Genomic DNA, 22,806 nt, shown 5'->3' with positions numbered 1-22,806 from the left:
GGGTGTCAGTCATTTATACACAACAGTGAGTCAGTTCTTTAAAGGATATTAACTTAAGGTTCGTTAAGAAATTATGAAATGGAAAACTTTACCTGCAGCAGTTAGAAGTAACTGAACTACATGTAAACAAAGAAACATGGGTGGATTTCAAAATCTATAACAGGGAGGGACAGTGCAGTAGAAAACCGAACTATATGTATATAAATAAATATATACCTATTTATATATATATTATAAATTGTAATATATAAGTGTATTGCACATATATAATTTATAAAAAGCAAATTGAAATGCAATATGTGAAAGCACATCTTTACAAGAACATATACAAATGAAAAGCTACTAATTTAACACCGTCATGCTGCCTATGGGTATAAATGGAATGAGGATGGAGACTGGAGAGAAAAATGAGAATTAATTAATTGAGGGTTTGGGACAGTGATGATGATATGCTTGGAAATGAAGAATACGATTTGCTATACCCTCTGCAGCTGAGATCAATATCAAAAAGAAAGGACAGAAGGAAGATAGAAATGCAGGAAGGAACTAAGGAAGTTTTTTGTACTTGTTGCAACAGGACGGGAGGTACTGTTTTCGGGCTGGCTGGCTGACTGACGGATCCAAAGCACCTAGAACAATGCCAACCACATAATAAGCCCTCAAAGAGTACTTGTTGAATTGAGCCGCATTGGACTTAATTGCCTCGAGAAACCAGATTTCTTTGGATCCCGAATCTATATCCTTTAGGCTGAAGAATGGCCAGGACATGTTAAAAAGGACAATAAAGTCCTTTAGTCTAACTGCATCCAGTAGAAGACATGTTTGTTATTTGGTGAGAAACCCATTCCTCTTGTTTTCTGGTGATGGCTCTCACAGTTACTCTGGGGAACCACCCTACCCCTCTCTTATCCTGTATAATTGGATGAGGTTGAATTTTCCTTACTCAGTCATCTCTGGAGACAAACATGACCCAAACCCCACCATAAGAGTGGACATTTTATGTTTAGGAATGGACCGATGACCCAATTCTGGACAACGGGAACTCAATTCTATAACTTTTTTTGGGAAAATATTTAAGAAAAAAAGTTTTGTTTTGTTTTATTTTGTTTTAATGGGTATTTCTATAGTACATACAAGGTTTGGGAGCCCAGGGCCACCATACAAGAAGAAAGCTTGCCTGAAAATTAGCCAACACAAAGTGAAAGAGAGATTGAGGTAAAGAGGAAGGGTGAAGGGGGACTGGATGACATAGAGGGGTCTCTCTCTCTCTCTCTCTCTCTCTCTCTCTCTCTCTCTCTCTCTATCTTGGATTGTTTTGGCCCAAGCAGTTTCAGTTGGATTTTTTTTTCCACTTCAAACCTTAGGAGTGGTGATTCCCACATCCCAGAGTGATTGCATCCCCTTGGAGAGTTTACCCTTCAGATGAGCTTCAATGAACCCATAGTGACAAGAACCCCCCACATTTCCAGGCCACCCCACCAATCTCTGTACAGCTTGGACTATCAGGAAATTTTACCCAACATCTGTCTTCCTCAAATTTTCTGGTGTTGGTGGCCATTTTATACTTAACGTCTGCATAGAACAATTTGATGCTTCTTCCAGCTGTCATGTACCCCTACCACATTCCCAAGTTAAATCTCCAGCATCTAAACTAAATGCCTTCAGGAACTTTTCTCACACAAAATACCCCAAAACTCAATATCTTAAAAATAAATAAGCACATATTGTTGTTTACAGAACTGTTGGTCAGCTGGCTGGTTTTTCTGTCTTGACAGAGCTCACTGATGCATTCCCGATCAGTTGTAGATTGAGCAGACAGCTTTGCTGGTTTTGAATGGACTATCAAATGTATTTAGGGGTCAATTATCTATAGGCTGATCTAGGGTGGACTAGGTTCTCCTCTACATGGTCTCTCAAACTCCAGGAGGCTAGCTCAGGCTTGCCCATAAGGCGGAGGGAGTTTTCTGAAAGAGCATAACATGCATGGTCTGGGAAGGCCTCGGCTCAAAGGCCCATTAGTTTGCCACTTTCTATTGGTCAGAGCAAGTCACAAGGACAATCTACATTCCAGGGGTGGGGAAATAGACTCCACCTGTTATTGGGAGTTGCTTCAAAGTCACATTGCAAAGGGCAAAGATTCAGGGTGGGGTGGAGCATTGCTGCCAAATTTACAATCAGTGTAGCAGAAAAGACTAAAACAAAAAAACAAGCAAATCCCTTTGGAGCTTAATTTCACTGAATGACATTCTGTTTGTGTCTAATTCCAAGGTCTTAATCAGGATCAAGAGTAAATCAAGTAAATTTGGCAAATCATAACTTTATCCTATCTCTTTCAACAGTAACTAAGAAACAGAAAGGAGAAAGACCTAATGTGTATTTCAAATTCACATTTGACTTAAATATGTGTTGAACCAGAGTTTAGCTGAGGGAAGAGGATGACTGGCTCCTGTTAAGATGTGTTGAGGAAATACCTTCTATTTACTTCCCAGCAGGAGCAAGTTATCAAAACTAAATCTTTGCAGACAGAAGATTGGTAAATAATGAAACCTGCTCCAGTATTCAAAACACTGCCCTTGCTGGTATGACCTTAAGTCTGCATTAGATGATGAGTTAATACTTGACAGATTTCCTCAACTCAGATGGGGTTGGCTCTTCTATAAAACATTCATTCATATGTCCATTGAGCAAACATTTACAAAGCACATCTTGTATAGAATAATATCAGTAAGCCACATGATCCAATAAATTAATATTTGTGACTAATCAAGAGAAGGTAGGGTGGACTTTAGCCTTTATTTTTTTCCTGAAAGAAATAACCAAATATTAATGTGACTTTTGAGTTGGGTGAGCCTACTAGGTCTGTGATGATAGGATATAAATGGCATGGCAGGGACTCGCCTAATATTTGCTGGGGCTATGGGCTTGGTGTGACTTTTAATCTTGCCTGGTCTAGTGTTACCTGGGCTGGAGCATAGAGCTTACCTTTAGTCCTGAAGTCATCTAGCATTTGACTCTAAAACACTTTTAACTCATAGAATAATATTCCAGAGCCTCATAGGAAAGTTCAGAAAAATCTCATCATTCCCTGAAATAAGCAAAGTGGGAGACGTATCTGCTGCTAGCTGTTGGAATTAGTTCCTGTGAAGGCTATCAAAGTGAAAAAGCAGAGCCAGGCACTCCATAAATTTAAGAATTTTCTAGAAGGAATTTTGACTATATATGATTTTGCCCTTAACATCCTAAATTTTGAATAATTCTGTTTAGTTTAAAAGGTTAGGCTGAAGGGACCTGCCTACATTAAAGATTATGTCTAATCCCTCATTGTAAACCTAGATAATTATCTTAACTGCTCTGAACTTTTTTTCAATAAGTTAAATGAGGATACTGAATAAGTCAATCATGAATATTCTTATATACAAAATTATGTATTTATGCTGTTCTTGTGAACCTCAGAGCCACTCTGCTATTCTCAGAGGTGGGCATCAGTAGTTTAATCTTACACATGAGAATGCTGAGGTCACAGCCAAGGTGAGATTTATGAGTAGAATCTGATAGGGGGACTTGGAGAGCTATTAAAAAGTCTTCCAGAGATTGTATCCAGCTCTTCCACAGATTTCAACAGCATGTTGCTGCATAGAGTTAATGGCTCCCAAAGATGCTTTGATCATAGCAAGATATTGTAGTCAAGTTACCACCAATCCAGGAGGATCAATTCCCATCTGATGGGCCATCCAGATGCAGGGGCTCTTTCAAATGTGTGTAAGTGAACTAAACAAAGCTGTTTGGCCTGGTCATTAGTACAGTTACCATCACAGAGAAAGGAAGACACACAAAACCACAGTCCATAAGACCTTGACCCCCATGGGTCCTGGTTTCCTTATCTGTAAAATGAGAGGGTCAGACTAGATGACGCCCAAGGTCCCTTCCTGTTCTGAAGTTCTGTGATCTCCTTTTCTAATAAGATCAAAGTTTAAGAGTCATAGATAACAGTAAATATATTAGATTTTCTTCCTTTTGTACCCAAATTCAAGTCAAATATTAATAAGGATAAAAAGAGTCATTGCATACGAATTCATTTTTCTTCTCTGTTCTAATATTTTAATTAAGTATCCACCTATTAAGTGCCTATTCTGTAGAAGATACTAAGACCACTTAACTTTCTCTAAGCACTTTATACAGAATGGGCACTCCAGGACCAATAGACCATATTACTCAGGCTTCTTGTAAGTCTTACTCGAGCTAGATGTAGGGTTTTCTTTGAATGAAATTAACCCATCAAAGGCTCCTCTGTAGAAAGGATCCCTCATGGGAAAGGTTGGCTATATTCTTTTGAACTGCATAGTGAACACTCTTGGTTCACCATCAAATATTCTTTATCAAACCAGTACGCCCATCCTCCAGCAGCTGTTAGTGTTGAATGCTAAGTGCTTATGCTTATTTCCCATCTCCTTTCTGAAGGATTACCCTTGACCCAAAGGGCCAACTTCCCCAGAAGTTCATTCCCCCAACCTGGGGTATCCTGCAGCTAATATCCAACTGATGGAGCTAACCAGAGGCCATGCTCCAGCGCTCCCCATGGGATTAGATGGAGGCCAGACTTTAGCTGAGAGCACATCCTAGCTCTTTCTTCTGTGCCTTCTGCTTCTCTCCTTCCCTTTCTTCTCAGAAACCTCCCTCAATCATATAGACTCAAATTCCTTTCTTAGGCTCTGCTGCCAGGGAACTTGACCTCAGGCCCCAGAGCCAAATAGCTCTTCCCTAAGATTCAGGCATTGCTTTCAGTGACTATCTCCAGGCTTTAATATGTCTTCATAACTATTCAAGCCTCTACATATTCAGGAGGCTTCATGGAGTAAAGGGAGGCAGCTGCCCACTCACTCAAAAACATGAAGGCATCTTGGGAAGTGCTCTAGACCCATGCAGAAATTTAGCTGCAATCTGAGGAAATAGGACTTTGATACTAAATGGAAACTCAAGACTCCGGAGTTGCAGAGCAAATGAAGGCAGAGCTCTTCCTAAGACAGTAAATCTCTGGTCTGATCCTTCATTCTGGCCCACCATTAAACAAAATCATAACTGTCTATGACACCAAGAGAGTAGGAATATCTCTCGGTGGTGGACTGGAGGGGTCACAAATCCAGGACACCTACATGAAGAATGTACTGGTGGCTGAAATCCATTTTGAGACCTTCATCATCTTTCTACTCTCATATTCCCTAAGACACTCTCTATGGCAGTTGGGGCTGCAGCAGAATGGAAAGTAGAAAGAGGCTTTGAGGCAGACAGAATTTTGTTTTGAAAAGCCAAAGCACCAGGGAGGAGAAAGGATTCATGGGAATAGGTCAAAAGAGAATACTGAAGCCTGTCCTTACCTAAGAAGGGCTTCCTCCCAGGCTGGGAAGGAGGGAACTAAGGCAAAGATGGCATCCTGTGAGGAGGTGACGAAGTTGGAGAGAGAAAAAACAAAAGGCAGAGATACTGGATTTACGGGTTGCAAAAGCTTAGATGTTAGACTCCTGAGAGACATTCTGTGTGGGCCGATGAATGAAGACCAGATGGCATTCTCTCCCTTACATTGCCTGACATGGCCTTAAAGCAAAGACTCTGGAGCCTACAGCCTGGGTTCAATATTACCGTGAAGAATGATTAACTGTATGACCTGGGAAGGTCAGTTTTGACATATCTGAGCCTATCTCCTCATGTACAGAATGGAGATGATGGTACCTACCTTCTAGGGTGGTTAGGATCAACTGCTACACAAAGTGCATAGAAGCATGTGTGAATTAAAGGTTTTTATTCTGCTGAAGATCTCAGAATTCTGACACTGCCCTGGACTGTGCAGTTTTTCCCAGCTCAGAGAAGTGAGGTTTTAGAGACAGATTTTAAATGGTGTAAAATTAACTTTTATTATTGAGCAAATTCATACCCACCCCAGCAATTCTCTACCAAAGATGCATTCACTTAAACTGTCTCTGTTTTTAATATAAATTGATTTATTTTTTACTACCTTTCATATTATGTATATTTGTCTTTGAACCTTGAAAATGGTTAGGGAGAGAGAAGAGAGAACAAGTGCTCAGCTTCTCAATAAAAACTCATGAGTTAATTTATTCTCAAATAATGCTGTTTGCTGTCCAGCAAGGAAGCTGTTTACCACAAGGAAGTGACAAAGGCTACAGTGGGAAGCAGGAAACAGAAAGGAGGAAATTGCTTACAAGCCCCCAGAAAAAACACAGATGGAAGTTGATGAAAAGTGAAAGGAGGGAAGGATACCCCATGTAATTCTTTTACCAAAAGTTAAAGCATATCATTTGGCCAGTACTTATCTCTGCTGTTTCACATTCTTGGTGTGATTTTGCTAGTTTTTAAAGGGCAAATCTAAACACTTTAGGATCCTAATAACCCTACTACTAGTCAACAACTAAATGACTTGTGTGAATTTGAATTCTGCAAAGGACAAAATCAACAGAAACTCTGAGAAACATGCAAGGAAAGAAAACTCCAAGGACTTATTAGAGATTTTACAAGCCAAAGCTAGGCTCCTTTTTTATTTTTTCTTTTTCCTTTTGCATGATCACAAACTTGTCCAGAGCAGGGAGCAGGACCCAAGGTTCACACATATATTTATTTAGTTAGCAAGACATTCCTATTTTTATAGCTCAAAGTTCTTAACTTTCTTGTTAGCGAATGTTAACAAGGTTTAACATGTATAAAGTGAGCTGTGGCATGTAAAAAATTTTGGCTTATCCTGGCTCCCAGTTTTTTTATACCTGTGTTCAATGAAAACTTCCTACTGACAGGCAGAATGTCTGGGCAACTTTATAGATAATGTTCCCACCTCAGGGCCACCAGGTCACAGATTTGTTTCTCATTCTATTTGAAAAACACTCAACAATGGTAAGTTTGTGTGTGCTTTTATGAGAGGGAGCTGTTTTATGTGATCCAAGATCTTAAAGATACTCCAAGGAATCTTGCATGTATGCTGGGCTGAGAATTGGGAAGGCTGCTATGGTACTTGCTGCGAAATCGGGGCGCTTCATCGAATCACAAGCAAAGACTGACTATAATAATTTTCAGACATTATATCTATGCAAGGCCAAAAAGCACTTTGTTTACATGGTGGTAATCAAAGCGCTTGAAAGGCATTTCAACCTGCTGTTCCAGCATCAATCCACCAGTGGTCATAAAATGAAACGGGGCAGGGTGGGGGCGGGGGGGAGGGAATGAGGAAAAAGAAAAAAAGCAGACCCTATTTGAATCTCACAGACATTTTATAACTATTGTAGATACTGCAGGTCTTTCCTTCTTGGGTCATGCATAAATGTGGCTTCTGAAAGTTTCTCTCAAAATCCCCTGAAGGCCCCCTAAGTATGGAAATGAAATAAGCCATCAACATCATAATGAGCAAAAACAGGGGTACTCCTAACAGAACAGGATTAGGAAATAACCTAGTTGGGTGGTTACCGTGATTTTCTGAGGCATGTTGGCAAAAGAACATAACAATTCAAATCTGCTTCCTGGGTTAAGTTGCTGTGTGATCTTGGAATATGGATGAACCTTTCTGAGTCTCTGTGTTGTCCCCTCTAAAATGAGAAGGGTGAAGTTTTCTTACAAGTCAAAAAATTTACCATTCAAGAAACTCAAATGGAATGATAGCTTAAAATGTGGCTGGTAGCCATCATTTTGTGTAAATAATGCATATACAAGTGTCTCTCTAACCAAAGGCTGCCACATGGAGTCATGGTGTGGCTGGTTCCCCTGGAATTGTGCACCATGGTGGCCCTGCTCCCACATCTGACCAAACACCCCAGGTTCCCCACCCCAGTGGTAATGTCTACTACCTATGGCTTGTGAATCTAAGTATATTTCATGCATATACAAACATATACACCCCATCTCACAATTTGCTTGTCATACATATTATATTCTGGACCATAATTTTGGGGGCCTGTGAGAGTGTGTGTGTGTGTGTGTTCACAAAGCCAAGAAACTCATAACCTTCTATCAACTTCCTCTTCAAGTTGCCCCATCAGCCAAATCCCACCCCTCTATGGAAAGCAACCATCTAAAGCAATTTCTAGTTCCACAACCCTCCCCACCTCACAATGTGCATGTAAATTATCAGCTTTCCTTCCTCTAAAATTCTGTTTTTCAAACATGCCCATATATGATCACCACAAATAACCTCAAAGCCAAGTTCGTGTGGTCAATAATGTACTCCCTGTAGCATGGTAACAGCAACATGGCTCCATTCAGAAGAGAGCCTGTTTCCAACTCGTCAGCATGATTCCAACACTACAGGAGCGTATATTAAGAAATAAGAATTAGCCAGGTTTGAAGTCTCATCCAAAGGGATCATAGAAAATATAAATGACTGAAACACATCAGGAAACAGGAGAATTCACTTTTAGACTATTTTATATAGAATGCTCTAGACTAAGTGGCAGAACTCTTGTGTAATTAAGGGAAGTAGTTAATGGTAACTATTCCTCCCAGTTGCTTAGAGTTTTATAGTTCACAAAGCGTTTTCTTTTCCTCTAAATTATCTAATTTACTCCTTTGAGATGAACAGGTTTTGATGAACCACATTTTATAGGTGAGGAAACTGAGGTTCCCAGAGGACTAATGACTTATTCGAGGTGTCACAGATATAACATAACAGAACTTATATTAAAACATATAGTTCTAATTATACTGCCATAATGATTTTGCCTTATCAAAGGAATTTGAACAACTCAATATATCCCTAGGGGACATATTCTCGACTGGGGAAGCGAAGTGGGGAAAAGACATATTAGAATTATCTTAGGAGTTGTTTGAAACACAGATGCGTGTCTCCATCTTCCTTCCCTGGAAATGAAAATATGTCTCTGAATGAGGGTAGTGAAATAACTTAATGTTTTTTCTCAGATAATTCTAATATACTCCACCTGCTTGAAAAGTATGCATCAGGTTTTTCTCTTCTGAAATAGAGGCATCTGCTTCCCAGATCTTGCTTTGTCTGATACTCTGGAGTGATGTATTTACGGTACCTATTATATGACAGACAATGAATTTTATTCAAGTCTGCCATGAAAGTGGAGAGGCTGATGACATAAATGGGGAAGTAGACAACGTCAACTTTTGGTGACTGATGTGAAAAGGTAATAGGTTTAGGCTATGAATAAGCATGTATGTGAGGTATCCATACCTAAAGCAACTAAACAAAGAGGTGATGTGTGGATTTATTCTTCACTAGTTCACTTTTTACTTTCCTAGTTGATGGCAATATTTATCCTAATAGTCATTTCAAACCGATGGGGAAAAATGTCTCTCCTTATGTTCCTTCCCTGTGCAATTTGACTTGTAACTCTTCCCACCAAGAGGTAATCTTTGCCTACTCCTTAATCTGGGGTGACCATTATGACTTTTCTTCATTTGATAGCATGTAGGAGATGTATTGTTGTGCCAGCTTTAAGCCTAGATCTCAAAAAGTCTTTCATTTCCATTCTTCTCTTGGACCCTGCCCAGTCATGTGACCAATCCAGGCTAGTCCACTGAAATATGAGAGACCGCATGGAGGCAAGGAGCCATCCCAACTGGGGCTGCCCTGGACCATCCAGTTCCTAGCTCACCTGGCTGGCCATAGAATCATGAGGGAGTAAGCCCAGATTCTGAAGGGAAGGATATTGACTCTACCTCATGATACAAAGTCACAAAGTTGGAAAGTCACATTCCAAAGGGGTGAAGATACAGGGAGGGGTGGAGAATTGCAGTTATTTTGCACAATCTACCACATCTGTTGTGTGGAGCTACTATGCATATTAAACAACTAAATACATGTAAAGCATTTAGAGCAGGGTCTGGCACTGAATAAATGCTCAATAAATATGAACTATTATTACCGTTTCTAAAATGCAAGCCGTAATGTGTAGATGGCTTAATTAATGCCACTATGTCCCTTATTCTTAGGAACGATATTGACAATTCTCATAAACCCATGGCTCAATCTAGCAGCACACAGGAACTCAAGAGAGAGAAAATGCAGTGGAAACATACCATTGACATTTCCTCCCCCGCAAAAAAGATTATGTTGCTTTTTCTACAGTGGTAAAGATGACTCATACCTTAAAGAACTGAAATAATTTTTTTTTTTTTTATTGCTTCTCAATCCATTGTCTTGCTCTCATGAAATTGCTGAATGACACCAGGTAATATAAAACCAGTCAAAGAAATAACCACTGAATGACATGTGGCAGGGTTTCCAACTCATCAGGAAAAATTTCAAATCAACTTGTTTCTCTGGAGACAGCTCACATCCGGGGTTTTCCCTGTTCCCTGGGACTCATAAAGCTCCTATCTCTAAGGCACAGGTGAGGTTTTCACATTCTTTGAGAACAACAGCCTGTTCATTTCCTCCATGGCTATAAAGTGACTTTATTGGACTTCAGTATCTAAAGGAAACAGAGGTCTGGTTCAGAGGGCGCCTTCGGAGAGCCACTTACCCCATTTAGCGTCCTGAATCTCAGGGATGTGGGTCTGGGTGATGCCCTTGAAATGTACATTAATTTATAGTTCAATCAAAGCTTCCTGGCTTGATCATAATTTTGAGGGGTAAGATACATTTATTTGTAGTTAAAACGTGCTTAGGAGATTTGTAGCATCAGCTATTACTAAGCATTGTTTCCCTATGATTCAGCAACATATATATTGTACTGTTCCAGGGACAAATCAGTTCAGATGTTGCAGAAACCCTCTGCCAATTACAGTGGGAGTCAGTATTTGACAAACTCAAGGAGTGGTTGGTTGGCTTTAATATCCTTCCCTGTTATACACTAACCTCTATACAAGTTTGGACAGTGGAGTCTCAATCTGAAGAGAAAAGCATTCATTTATATGATCAGAGAAGCACATCTGCTCAAAGTATGACTTAACCTATGGCTAAATTCTAGGCCTGTGTTTCCTGAAGTCTGGTCTATGGCACGCATCTCTCTAGGCAGGCTCTGGTAACAAATAGTTCTCGGTGAGAATAGATTGCAAAAACACTGCATACTATGTTTCGCTCTTGTGCATTCACAGTACATGTTGGCAGCTTAGAGGACTGGAGAAGTCATGCAGTATAGAAACATGTTTAATACCAACCCCATCGTTCCAGAAGATATATAACCAAGGGATCCCCTTTTGTTGTCTCTTCAGTTATGTAACATGAAACATCTTGAGAGATCAAGGAGACTTTGAGGGAATCAGTAGAGATCGAGTAAATCAGATTACCATAACATACTTTGAAGAAGGTTGTTTTAGGTATTTAACCCAATTCAACATCTTTAGAAAATGGTAGGCACAAGTGGTAGGTGACTTTCATAGCTTCAGACTTTTAGTTATAAATTATTTTATAATTTGGGCCTTCCTTTTGAATCTGAAAAAGTCTAAACAATACATTGGAAATAGATCTAAGTAAAAACTGTCTGAAAGAAATTATCAATAAGATTAAGGTACATACCGTTTTTCCCCCAAAATAAGACCTAGCCGGACTGTCAGCTCTAATGCGTCTTTTGAAGCAAAAATTAATATAAGACCCGGTGTTACATTATGTTATACTATATTATATTATATTAATTATATTATATTTTATTATATAAGACCCGGTCTTATATTACATTATATTACATTATATAAGACCGGGTCTTATATTAATTTTTACTCCAAAAGATGCATTAGAGCTGATTGTCGGACTAGGTTTTATTTTTGAGGAAACACGGTATATTTAGGATACAACATTGCTAAATTTGAAGGTAGGTAAACTATGACATTGGGCCATAGTTCTAGAAATATCTGTGGAAGTTAGGAGATTCTTCCTCATGATCTCCCTTTTCCTTACTACACTTTTCCTATTTGCTCTTTTACTGAACTCTTTGCCATTCCAACCATCTACTTTATCATTCTGCAATGTGGGTATATGCAGTTAGTCTGAATGGATACCAAGTTAGGGCTCAAATGCCTTTGTCTATTGGCTCCTCACACTCATTCTTCCTGTAGTTCTCTGTCTTGTGTTTTTGAAGTCCTCCAGATAATTGCTGCTTTTTCTAAGCTTTTCAATATTTAAAAGACAAAAACAAAACAAAACAAAAAAAAGAAACAAAAAACAAACAAACCCTGAAGGGAATCACACATTTGTCTGTGATGTGGTTGAAGAGATTTCAATTAGGTTTCTTTGCTTTGGGCTGGAATTTTATCACCTCATCTCATTTTGATTATAAGCTCTGATTGGGATTTACATTTTTTAAGTAAGAAAAATACAAAATTAATAGACAAAGTTTTGTTTGTTTGTTTGTTTTATAATTTATTTAAAAAACAAACAAACATGTGATCCATGTTGATGGTAGGGGTTTGGAAATAATAAAGGAGTCTGGATGTTTAAGGGTTAGAAATCAACACTCTCTCCACTTTTCTCTTTCATCTCCTCCTCCTCTCTCTAGCTTATCTTTCCCCTATGACTTCCTAAAGTATACAAAGAAAAATTTAGCCCGATTTGTTGCTTGCTAAAGACACTGTTCATTTAAATTTTATTTCATATGACTCTGACGTTTATTTTCTAGAACCATAAGTCAAGCTATGCACCTGGTTACTAATATGTAGTGGTATAAACAGTGAGACCAACTCAACAATGGAAACAGATGCCATTTTTAAATAGCTGGCATTTCTTCCCCTGCTCCTGCTCCTGCTCCTGCTCCTGCTCCTGCTCCTGCTCCTGCTCCTGCTCCTGCTCCTGCTCCTCCTCCTCCCCCCCCTCCTCCTCCTCCTCCATTTCTAAAAATGTTAAATAGAAATAGCCCCTTAAATTCAGGATTGGACTCCCACTGGTTTCCTTCCACCTATCAAGATGAATAAGCAAAGAGCCAATCATCAATCACAAGCACATGACTGATTTTCTGTTGGGTTAAATCGCAACCTTTATTTTGCTGTAGAAATTGGCAAGACTTACATAGGAAAATAACTTTCTTTTAGGTAAAAGAAGAAAAAGTAGTAGTTGGAGGAGTGGTCATATTCAGATTTCTTGAATTTTATCTTCAACAAGTTGTAAACCCAGAATCAACTCTGCCATGTATTGTGGGAAATCTAACACATTTTATCAGTAATTTCTTTTTTAAAATATTTTTCATAAATTATTTTTCCTTTTTTGTGATTTCATGTTCCTTTACGGTTCCATAAGTACTTCCAATGTAGGTGAACGCTGTGGAATGCTTTTTCCCCTCCTTTAAATAATCCATTCAAAATGACTCAGTGATAAACACTTCAATCCAGTGCCATCTCTTACTCAATGAGAATCTCTTTCATTCCACTGCTGGATCCACTTACTGAGAAGATTAGCTTATAACCAGGGGCAGGTGTGGGGGTAGAGAAGGACGTGCATCTGCTTGTCTTATTGGAGAGAATTAAAGCCCAAGCTGACTTAACTCTGCTTATGGGTGTGTGTGTGTGTGTGTGTGTGTGTGTGTGTGTGTGTGTGTCTGAGAGAGAGAGAGAGAGAGGAGAGAGAGGAGAGAGAGAATTTCCTTTGCTTGATTTGCGTTTTAACTGAAGCTGTTTGATTACCAAGGAACAAATTTAAGACTCACTTAATCAACTGGTTTAGTGTAGTTCTCTTGAGGCCAAATTTAGGGTCAAATTTGCAGCCTGTGATATGCCCTCTGCCATAGACCCACGGGTCCCCAAACTTGCCGATCATTACAAAACATACAATTTGCCCAAGAAAGGAAGTCGGGGTGGGGGGTGAAGGAGAACTTTTAAAAATACAGACAATCCTTGAGAATAATGTAAAATAACTGAGTATCCACCACAAGAATTGATAATTAATTCAGCTGTACAAATCGTCCAGCAAATATTTACCGAAAGTGCTATGTGACAGACTCAATTCTAGACAGCAGTAAAATAAATCAAAACTCCAGCCCTTTAGGAGCTGATATCCCAGTAGAGGAGGTAGAAAAATATAGATACTTGATAGATAAGGTAACCTAATAACATAAATAGATAACATAAGGAATACATAACATAATAATAATATATACTATATTGTTTTCGTTGCATTGCATCTTTTTTTATTCAACTTTAGTTTTTCTGTATTTATCAGTGTGGATCTACATTGCTATAGTTCATTCATGTTAACTGATGTATAGTATTCTATGGAATCATTACATCACAATTCATTTTAGTATTTCCCCTTTAGGGTGTTTTCATTTTTCACTATCACAAGCAATATTTCAACACACTTCTTTGGGCCTGTCTCCCTGTGCAGCTGTGAACATTTTTCCCTAGGTATACATTTAGAAGTAGAATTACTAGGTTATAGGAAAAGGAAATTTTTTTTTTTTAAATTCAGACTTCCAAATCTTATCCAAGATGTCCTGAATCACAATATCTAAAGGCAGGGTTTGGGCATCTATATTTTTTTAAAAAGCTCTTTGGGTGATTAAGATGCAATCTCCTAATGGACCAATGTTTTGGAGCCCATTGCTCTAGCCCACATGAATTTATCTTACCTGTGGTTTAATAAAGAATGAGTGATGAATAGACACCTCCTGGCAGTGAGAATACATTTTAGCTGTCACTCCAGTAGGCCCCAGGAGTACCTACTGTTGGTGTCCTCCCAGATGCGCTTTACTGGTTTGCACACCCATCTGCCAACTGCTGTGAGCGATGGCTGCTGAGGGCTCACAGCTCCCCCAGCTCCAGAGAACTTCCCTCAGCAGCCATCATCAGCCTGAAGGTTATGACCTCCTTTGCCCTTTCCAGTAAGCTCAGTAATGATTGACTGGCACTAGGGTATAAAGAGCTGGTCCTTCTGTCTCAAAAGGAGACCAACTCTGTGGTTCATTTCATGCCACAGAGCTCCCTAGGGGATCAGGCTGAGGCTAGACTCAACCTCAGCCGACTCCGCTGCCTCTTCCTGCTTCCCTCACTTCCCTTCTCTGTGGGGTCCTGCCTCAATATGTCACGTGCACCTGATGCCCTGTTTTAAGCCATGCTTCTAGGGAACCTAAAACAAAATATTCCTTTGCTCATTTTTAACATTTATTTATTTACTTATTTGGCTATTTTATATTTTTCTCTTTCTGTTCTGTTGCTTTTGTTTGCTGTATTTTTGCTGCTTATTAGCTCATAATTACTTATTCCATCTCACCTGTGAAGAAAACAGCAAATGAAGCAATGGTTTCTATTTTCACGTATCTTTAAGAAATGCACTCAACTCATTCTGTGGCAAGGACCTGTAGACACATCACCCTTGTATTGCTCCCTGCCATCTGACAGCCTGGTGGGCTGATGAAGCCCTGAGCTCTTGGTTTAATTAACAGTAACATCAGACTCCCTTCCCTAGCTCCTTGCAGCTTACTCTAAGCCCTCTGAATCACAAGTTTTGTCTGCATTCTCAGAATGTTTCAACATGGCAGAGTTGTGTGGTCAGTGACCATTTCCTACTAAACAAATGCCCTGCCACCAGAAATAAGGGCATGCTGCTGCCCCTCATGTGCTCAGGAGGCATTTTCTTCCATGAGATTGAATCAGCCCCACTTGGGCTTGGAGCCCTGTGGCAAAGCGATCCCCTACCCCACGCTCCTGTGCAAGCATAGCCTCATACTACATCCTCAAGCCAGTGAGTTTGCTGTCATGGGACATTTATAAACACATGGCCAACTTGCTCTTATATTGTAATAATAATAGAAATGTAGTCCTTGGAGCTCTAAATCAAGCATTCATCTAAGCTTTGAAGTCAGAGCCAGGAAGTAAATCCTGAGGCCCTTCCAAACCAGCCCTATTTCAAAGGGAGTGGCAGAAAGACTGGAAAGATGAGCCTCTTTCTCTCCAGTGGGCTCTGTTGGACCACTTACAACCTAAGTGTTTCCCCACACAACAAGAGTTTGTAACTTCCAAGGACATGGGCTGGTGGAGAGAGAAGCTGGGAAACTGTGGGTTCAAGTTATACCCTTGAAAGCTTTTTGTCCAATAGGAAATGTGACTCGTGAGCCTGAAGCTGTTAGAGAGAATTACTTGGCTAGCGTGGCAACTCGTATCTAATCCTCCTATGGCTGTCTCCCCACAGTTGCAGCCTGGGCAACTACCCCAAATTGACAGGCACAGATGTGCTTTCACAGGTAAAAAGGGATTATCTCAATCCAATTGCTTTTTTTCATATCTTCACTCAAAATTTTCCATTGTGCAGAGTTTGACAGAAAATTGCAATCTGCCTCCAAGTTCCTGACTCTATTAGGGGGAGGATTTATCTCAAGCCCCCAATGTATTCCCACTACAATAAACTCCTGGGGCCCCATGCAAGGTGAAAGCTAATGGTTCATCTTCAACACCAGAATCCAATTTGTGCTTTCAAGTTCAGATCTGAATCTATGGTCTTCTGGAATCTGGAAGACCATAGATTCGGCTGCTAAACCAATTAAAAAAAAATCTATTCTTGTTGGCTGAATTTTAGTTCCCTGCATTTAATATTTGCTTTTATGGTCCTTCTGTATTTGCTGAAATTCTAAATGACTGAACTTCTAGTTATGAGTCTTCTGGATCAAACTTGCTTGATAGCCACAGAACTCTCAGTATAACATATTTGGAATGTATCTTTTTTGCTGTCTTAGACCTTGAAATGGAAACATATTAGCATTTCTAAGAGGAGATCTGCTGTCAAATTCCAGTTTTACTAAAGCATGACATTCTTGAGTAGAATAGCCATGAGTTTCCCATTCACCCACCCAAGTCCTCACTCTTCCCATGTGGTGTCCCTCCAGGCCCTGGTGTCCTACTCTTTCTCTACTCACCACAAATGCTCTCTTTCAGGCAAGCAGCAGCAATCAGTCATTTCCAACTTATAGTGGATTTAAGTTATTGCATTATTTCACCCAGGGGCAATAGTTTTTAAAGCCCAGTGCTTACTGTGGAATGAAAGGCATTGTTGTTTTTTTTTTTTATTAGGCATCAAGAAAGAGATATAGAATACATATGAGAGTTGGGTGTTGCAAGGAGCCTTTCTGAGCCCCTGACATGAAATGGACTTGTTTGGATATAAATCAGACTGATTTGGGACCAGAGAAATAAATGGGAAATCTCTGAGACAGATAGGAATTAGTAGTGCCAACCCACCCTTTTCCCATTATTGCTCATTTAGGTCCCTTCAAAATATTTATGATAAGTTTGTAGCATTACCTCACATTATAGGAAACCGTCCTTTTTCAAATAACAACAACAATAATAATACAATCACACAAAAAAATAGCTTTTGGGCTCTTCAAGTACTTTCTATATTAATCTTCGTGCCAACCCTCTGAGATACATGGACACATAAATTTAAGGTTCTCACCTTTTATCTCAGAACATTGCTGTTCCAAAACCAGGGTAGTATACTGCAAGGATCACAGCTGAAACAGAAACTTCAGTTCTCCAGATTCATAGTTCAGTGCTCTGTCTGTTATATCAGGTCGAATCCATTTCAGCTCATCACTTAAAATCAAATTGTATTTAGGACAGGACTATAAAATGTTTTCCTGTCCAAGAAATCTGTAATATACCAGAAGAAGCTTTGACAGTAAGAAAACTGAATCTGTAATCTGCCTATGACTTTGCTTGTTTCTTTTCCTAATACATTTATGCAGGCCACTGTGCCTAGCATGGCCATATGAGCTTATCTTCAGTTATACACTCCTTCCCACCGCCACTTATCAAACTGACAAATAAAAGAACAAACTATATTATTTCTTATAGTCTATCATGAGAATTCTTGGGAGAGAATGGAGGGTCAAGTAAAATTATTGCAATTGTAGAAATGGTAGGTTCATCAAATATAATTACATTTGTCTGAGTTTCTAATCCTCTCTCAAGACTTATCTCTGTCTTTACATTGTAGACAAATCCACATGTGTGAAAACTGCATTACCAGTTAGTGCCTATTGGGTAGACCTTAATTATTCCCTACAAGGTTTAATTTGGCTTCTTTGGAACCATAACTACTATTAATGTCAAATCACACCAGTTCCAATGCCACGTATGCTGCACTTACAGGATTTAATCCTGTCCCATCTTTAATGTGCTCTGTAGTTTTGGCTAGAGTCAGTTGAAGAAGGTGGAAAACATTATTTTTTAAATTTAAACAATGTGAAATATAGAATATAAAAATTTTGAGTCAACATTAGCCCAGATTAGGCAAAGTAGATGAATGAGCAAAGCAATTGTGCCTCCCCCCTGCATTTCTTCATCATTAAACTCACATCTTCACTGCAGCAAGGTTGTTTTTCCCTGCTTTTCTGAGTCTAAATCCTTAGCATTCTCATTGTCACACATGAACTTTCCTCTTTCAAGCTTTTACTGCTTGGACCTGTCGACACAATCAGAATAGATGAGTATAAATGCTCGTCAGTGAGTGTAATGGCTTATTGGGCTTTGTAATACAAACTGGTATGTCCAGGAGACTATTTCAGTAGTTTAGAGTGTTAAAGCCCCACTTATCATCCTGCTAGAATGCGCAAATGTTTCCTTAGATTATTTCCGAGCTCTATTTCTCCGTTGCTTTTCTGATCATGCTCTGACATTGTGGGGTTTGCCTCCTCTGGATCCATGTGGCTTTGCTTTCCCAAGAAATCATTTTCCTTTACTTTTGTATGATTTTTACAAGGAAACTGGTATTTCTCTGTTCTTGAAATGCTGACAAATGTTGAAATAGCTGTATTTTTTATGTGGGTGCTGTTTTAGAAGCCAGGAACAAACAAAAGGAATGAAGCAAATATTTGAGCTATTAAGTGGGCACTGACTCCAGAGAAGCAAGCTGGGCAGCTGGCACAGCATGGCACACCCCAGGGTGAAGGTTTGAACATGTGATTATTTGACTAAAGAAGCAGTAGGCGAAATGCTTGCCAAAAATGAACTTTGGAAGCTCTGCTTAACATGAGTTTGAGGAAGTGAAAATACTTTAGATGGGATTTCTGTTACCACAGTCGACAATGTGTTGGCTTGCTCCCTGCTGGCAGATGGTGCCAGGGTGTTCTGATTGAAGAAATAGACTGGGACAGCTGTGACCCACTCATGAAGCTCCCCTTTTGCTGAAAAGAAGATGGGAAATAGGAGAGTATGAAGTAAGAGTTTCTCTTAGATTAGAAGACTAAGCCACCCTTAGTAAAATTGAGTGGTCGAGCTGATGACTTTGGTGGATAGTTAGTTATCTATGGCTGCATAACAAATTAAATCCAAGTTAGCAACTTAAAACAATGTTTATTGTCTCTAGCTTTTGTAGGCCAAAAATCCAGGTATAGCTTAGCTGGATACATTTGGCTCAAAGTCTCTCAGAGACTGTAATGAAAGCGTTCTCTGGGGCAGCCGTCAACTACAGATTCAACTTGCGGAGTATCTGCTTCTAAGATCACTCACAGGGCTGATGGCAGGCCAGAGGTCTTTGCTAGCTGCTGCTGGAGTTACCAGCTCATTGACAAGTTGGCTTCTCCATGAGGCCACTCACAAAATGAGAGCTTGCTTTCTCCAGAACAAAGGCTTCAAAACAGAAAGGGACAAGTGTGTGTGTGTGTGTGTGTGTGTGTGTGTGTGTGTGTGTGTGGAGGGGGATGGGGGGAGGGAAAGAGTGAAAGAGGGAGAGAGAGAGAGAGAAGATATAAGAGGCAGAAGCCCTATTCTTTTGTAATCTAACCTCGAGACTAACATCCTATCAATTCTCCTATATTGTCTTCATTAGCAACGAGTCAAGAAATCCAAGCACACACTCAAGGAGAGGGGATTACACAAGGGTATGGATATCAGGATGTGAGGATCATTGGTGTCTATCTTAGAGGCCACCTACCACAGACAGACCCATATTTTTCGTTTAAATGGATGCTAAAATTATTTTCATTTCTTCAATACTATGGAAGTTATTGACATGAGGTGAAATACTTGTTTGGAAGAGAAACTCTGGTTGACTATATGGATTGTAGTCTTAACTCAATATATTATCTTGGTTAGTGATAATGAGCTGGTTAGTGTGGAGGCAATTGGAGGATATGTTATTAGCCAGAGAAATGTGTGAGTTGGAATCCTTAGCTTTAACTCAGGCTGGTGGAAGGCTGGGTGCAAATCTCTCACTTTATTCATCTGTAGAGTGGGTTTAGCTATGAGAAATTCCCTTGGTGTAATCTTTGGCTAAATAAGAAGTATCAGGATAGAGTGGAGTTGCTTCAGGAAAGAGCTCATGTCACTTATATCACAACTGTGCTGCATGCTCTTCACATTATAGTGAAAAATTTACTCTGTGTGTGGGTGTTTATATTTATTCTTGATACAAATATTTAGTTTTGAGAGTCATTTTATAATCTTGGTTAATTGAGACTTATTATGGAAAAGTGGCAAGAGCTTAGATCAAAAATCATATTGTTTTCCTAACATTAGTTCCCTGACAACATTTTACCAGATGATTAACTTTGAAAAGGGGGTTCTGTCCTTGTAAATTTGTGTTAAAGAGCGTGATAGAATGTTAGAACTGTAAAGACCTTTGTGATTAGTTTCCTCAATTTCTTCATGTTAAAGAGGAGACAGGCCAGAGTTAGGAGTAAAGTAGAACTCCTACGTAATTCACTGCTTAGCTTTTACCTACTATAAACTGCTGCCCCCAGCAGTGTTACAGAACTTAGGAAGGCAGAGGAGAAAAAAAGAAAAAAATCACTTTACTTCCTTTGTTAGAGTATGAAAAAGAAATCAGTAGAGGTTGAGAGATCTCTTTCAAATAATACTTATAAGCTAATAAAACTCCTGTGAGATTTATATTTGTATTTCCAGATACTAGTCCAACACACAAGAGATGTTCAGTAAAGGCGTGCTGACCCTACTGGCATCTAATCACAGGTGAACAGCACACAGCAGGTGCTGAGTGGCTATGTGCTGACCATAGTGGCTTCCAGAAACTATGAAATGCATATTCAGTTGCTGTCATCCCTGTTTAGAAACCCATTACGCGGACTAAGTTGACTTCCGTAATTACTGTTGCACGGTCTAGTTGGTGGGATGGCAGTTTTAGGGTAGATTGTAAGCTGGAGGCAATATTCAGGGACAGCATGGATATTTAACTAGAAGCAAAGAGGCCAGAGTCCTGGACCCAGTTTTATGTCAGAGGTCCAGTTTGGAAATTAAAAAAAAAGAAAAGAAAAGAAACTCAGGTTTCAGTTCTGCATCGTACCGTTCATATGTGGTTTAATCTTGGGCAAATTACTAACTTTGGGCCATTTTTAAATCTGTAAAATTAGAGAATTGAATTATATCAGTGAGTCACAGTCAGCACCAATAGTACATAATTTTGGAGGGAGGGCATATATCAGAATTTCTGAGATGTAGTAGAAAAACCATGTAGATGTAAAGAAAAAAAAAAAAAATCCAGAATTCTAGTTGTCAAAAGAACCAAACTTCCTGAAGGGAGATATAGCATCCTGGTAAAATTTTCAGGTAGAAAAAATGGGTTGCATGCATGTTTATTAAACGGGGCTCAACTAGAAATACATTGGGAAATTCTGGCTAGATGATCTCCAGTCCTTGCTGTCCTAAAATTTGGAGAGTCAGTGAATAGAAAGTGGCAAGGTCATTCAAGGAAACAATGTTAGAACAGAGAAAGTACTAAGGCAGGAAAGAACTGTCCCCCAGCTAAGAGTGACCTGAAATTATGTCAAGATTGGACACTGGCAAGAAGAAACAAAGTCTTCAAACAAAGAACACTGCAACTGGCAGCTTCCATCTACCTCAATTCAAAGAAAATCAAGATCCCAACTCCAACTACTTTCTACGGCAGGTCTACTCTCGTCCACCGGTGTATTTCCAGGACTAAATGTCACTTACTAAGTTCCAAAGTTTATAGCCCAAAGGAGCTTAATCTTAGGGGAATGATCCAAGAATGCTTTGGTCTCCAATGTAAAGCCAAACTGAATTGTTACTGGCTTTAATGTTGAATGGCAAAACATACACTGCAGTTATTTTATCTGCTATTTCAATTACATTAGCACACCCGTGACTTTTGAAGGGGAAACAAATTGAACATTTTTAAAACATTTTTAAATGACTTCTATTTTATTTGGATTGAAGACACCCTATTATAGACCAAGTAACATTTTTTAAAAATCTAAAATAATTTCATTTATATACTGGTTTATTTATAGTTCATCTATTCTGTACTGAAATCTAAATTCTGGGGAGATCTCTGCACGTTGGAAATTTGCCTTAAGAATAGAAAGTGATTTCAACTAATTGTCTTGCCATAAAAATACATGGAGATACTTTTCTATAACCAGAGGGTGAGTTTGAAACAATTTCCTCTACCTATAGCTGACCTAAGAAGGAAGGAGTCAACAAAGTCTGATAAAGGGATAAGATGTATATAATGGAAAAGGAAGGAGCAGAGTGAAGAAGGGAAAACTGGCCTTGAAGTGAAAGTGACCACACCTGGTTTCTAAGGTGATTCTTCTAAAATCCATGGCTTGGTGTTGAATATATCCCTAAGGCTCTTGGCCATTAATTAGATTATTCCCTGTAACATTCTGCAGGTTTACAGTATTTTTAGAACTTAAAGCAAATAAGTGTAATGTACATTCATCATTAAAAAGTTGTTAAATAAAAGTACAATGAGGAAAGAAAATAAAAATACCACTAATACAGCCATTCTGAAAACCCATGTAAAAATTGGGGTATAGCTTTCTACCTTCTAATCTTTTGCTCTATTGTGTATTTGAGGGTGTGTGTGTGTGTCACTTTCTAGAAGCAAAATTAGGAGAACAGTTTTGTAGCATAACTCATTCAATTAAATATACATGATGA

This window comes from Rhinolophus sinicus, chromosome 13, assembly GCF_057876585.1.
Source record: "Rhinolophus sinicus isolate RSI-liver-muscle chromosome 13, RSI-T2T, whole genome shotgun sequence".
Taxonomy (NCBI): domain Eukaryota; kingdom Metazoa; phylum Chordata; class Mammalia; order Chiroptera; family Rhinolophidae; genus Rhinolophus; species Rhinolophus sinicus.
The sequence above is the reverse complement of the archived record's forward strand: the minus strand, read 5'-3'. Positions refer to the sequence as shown.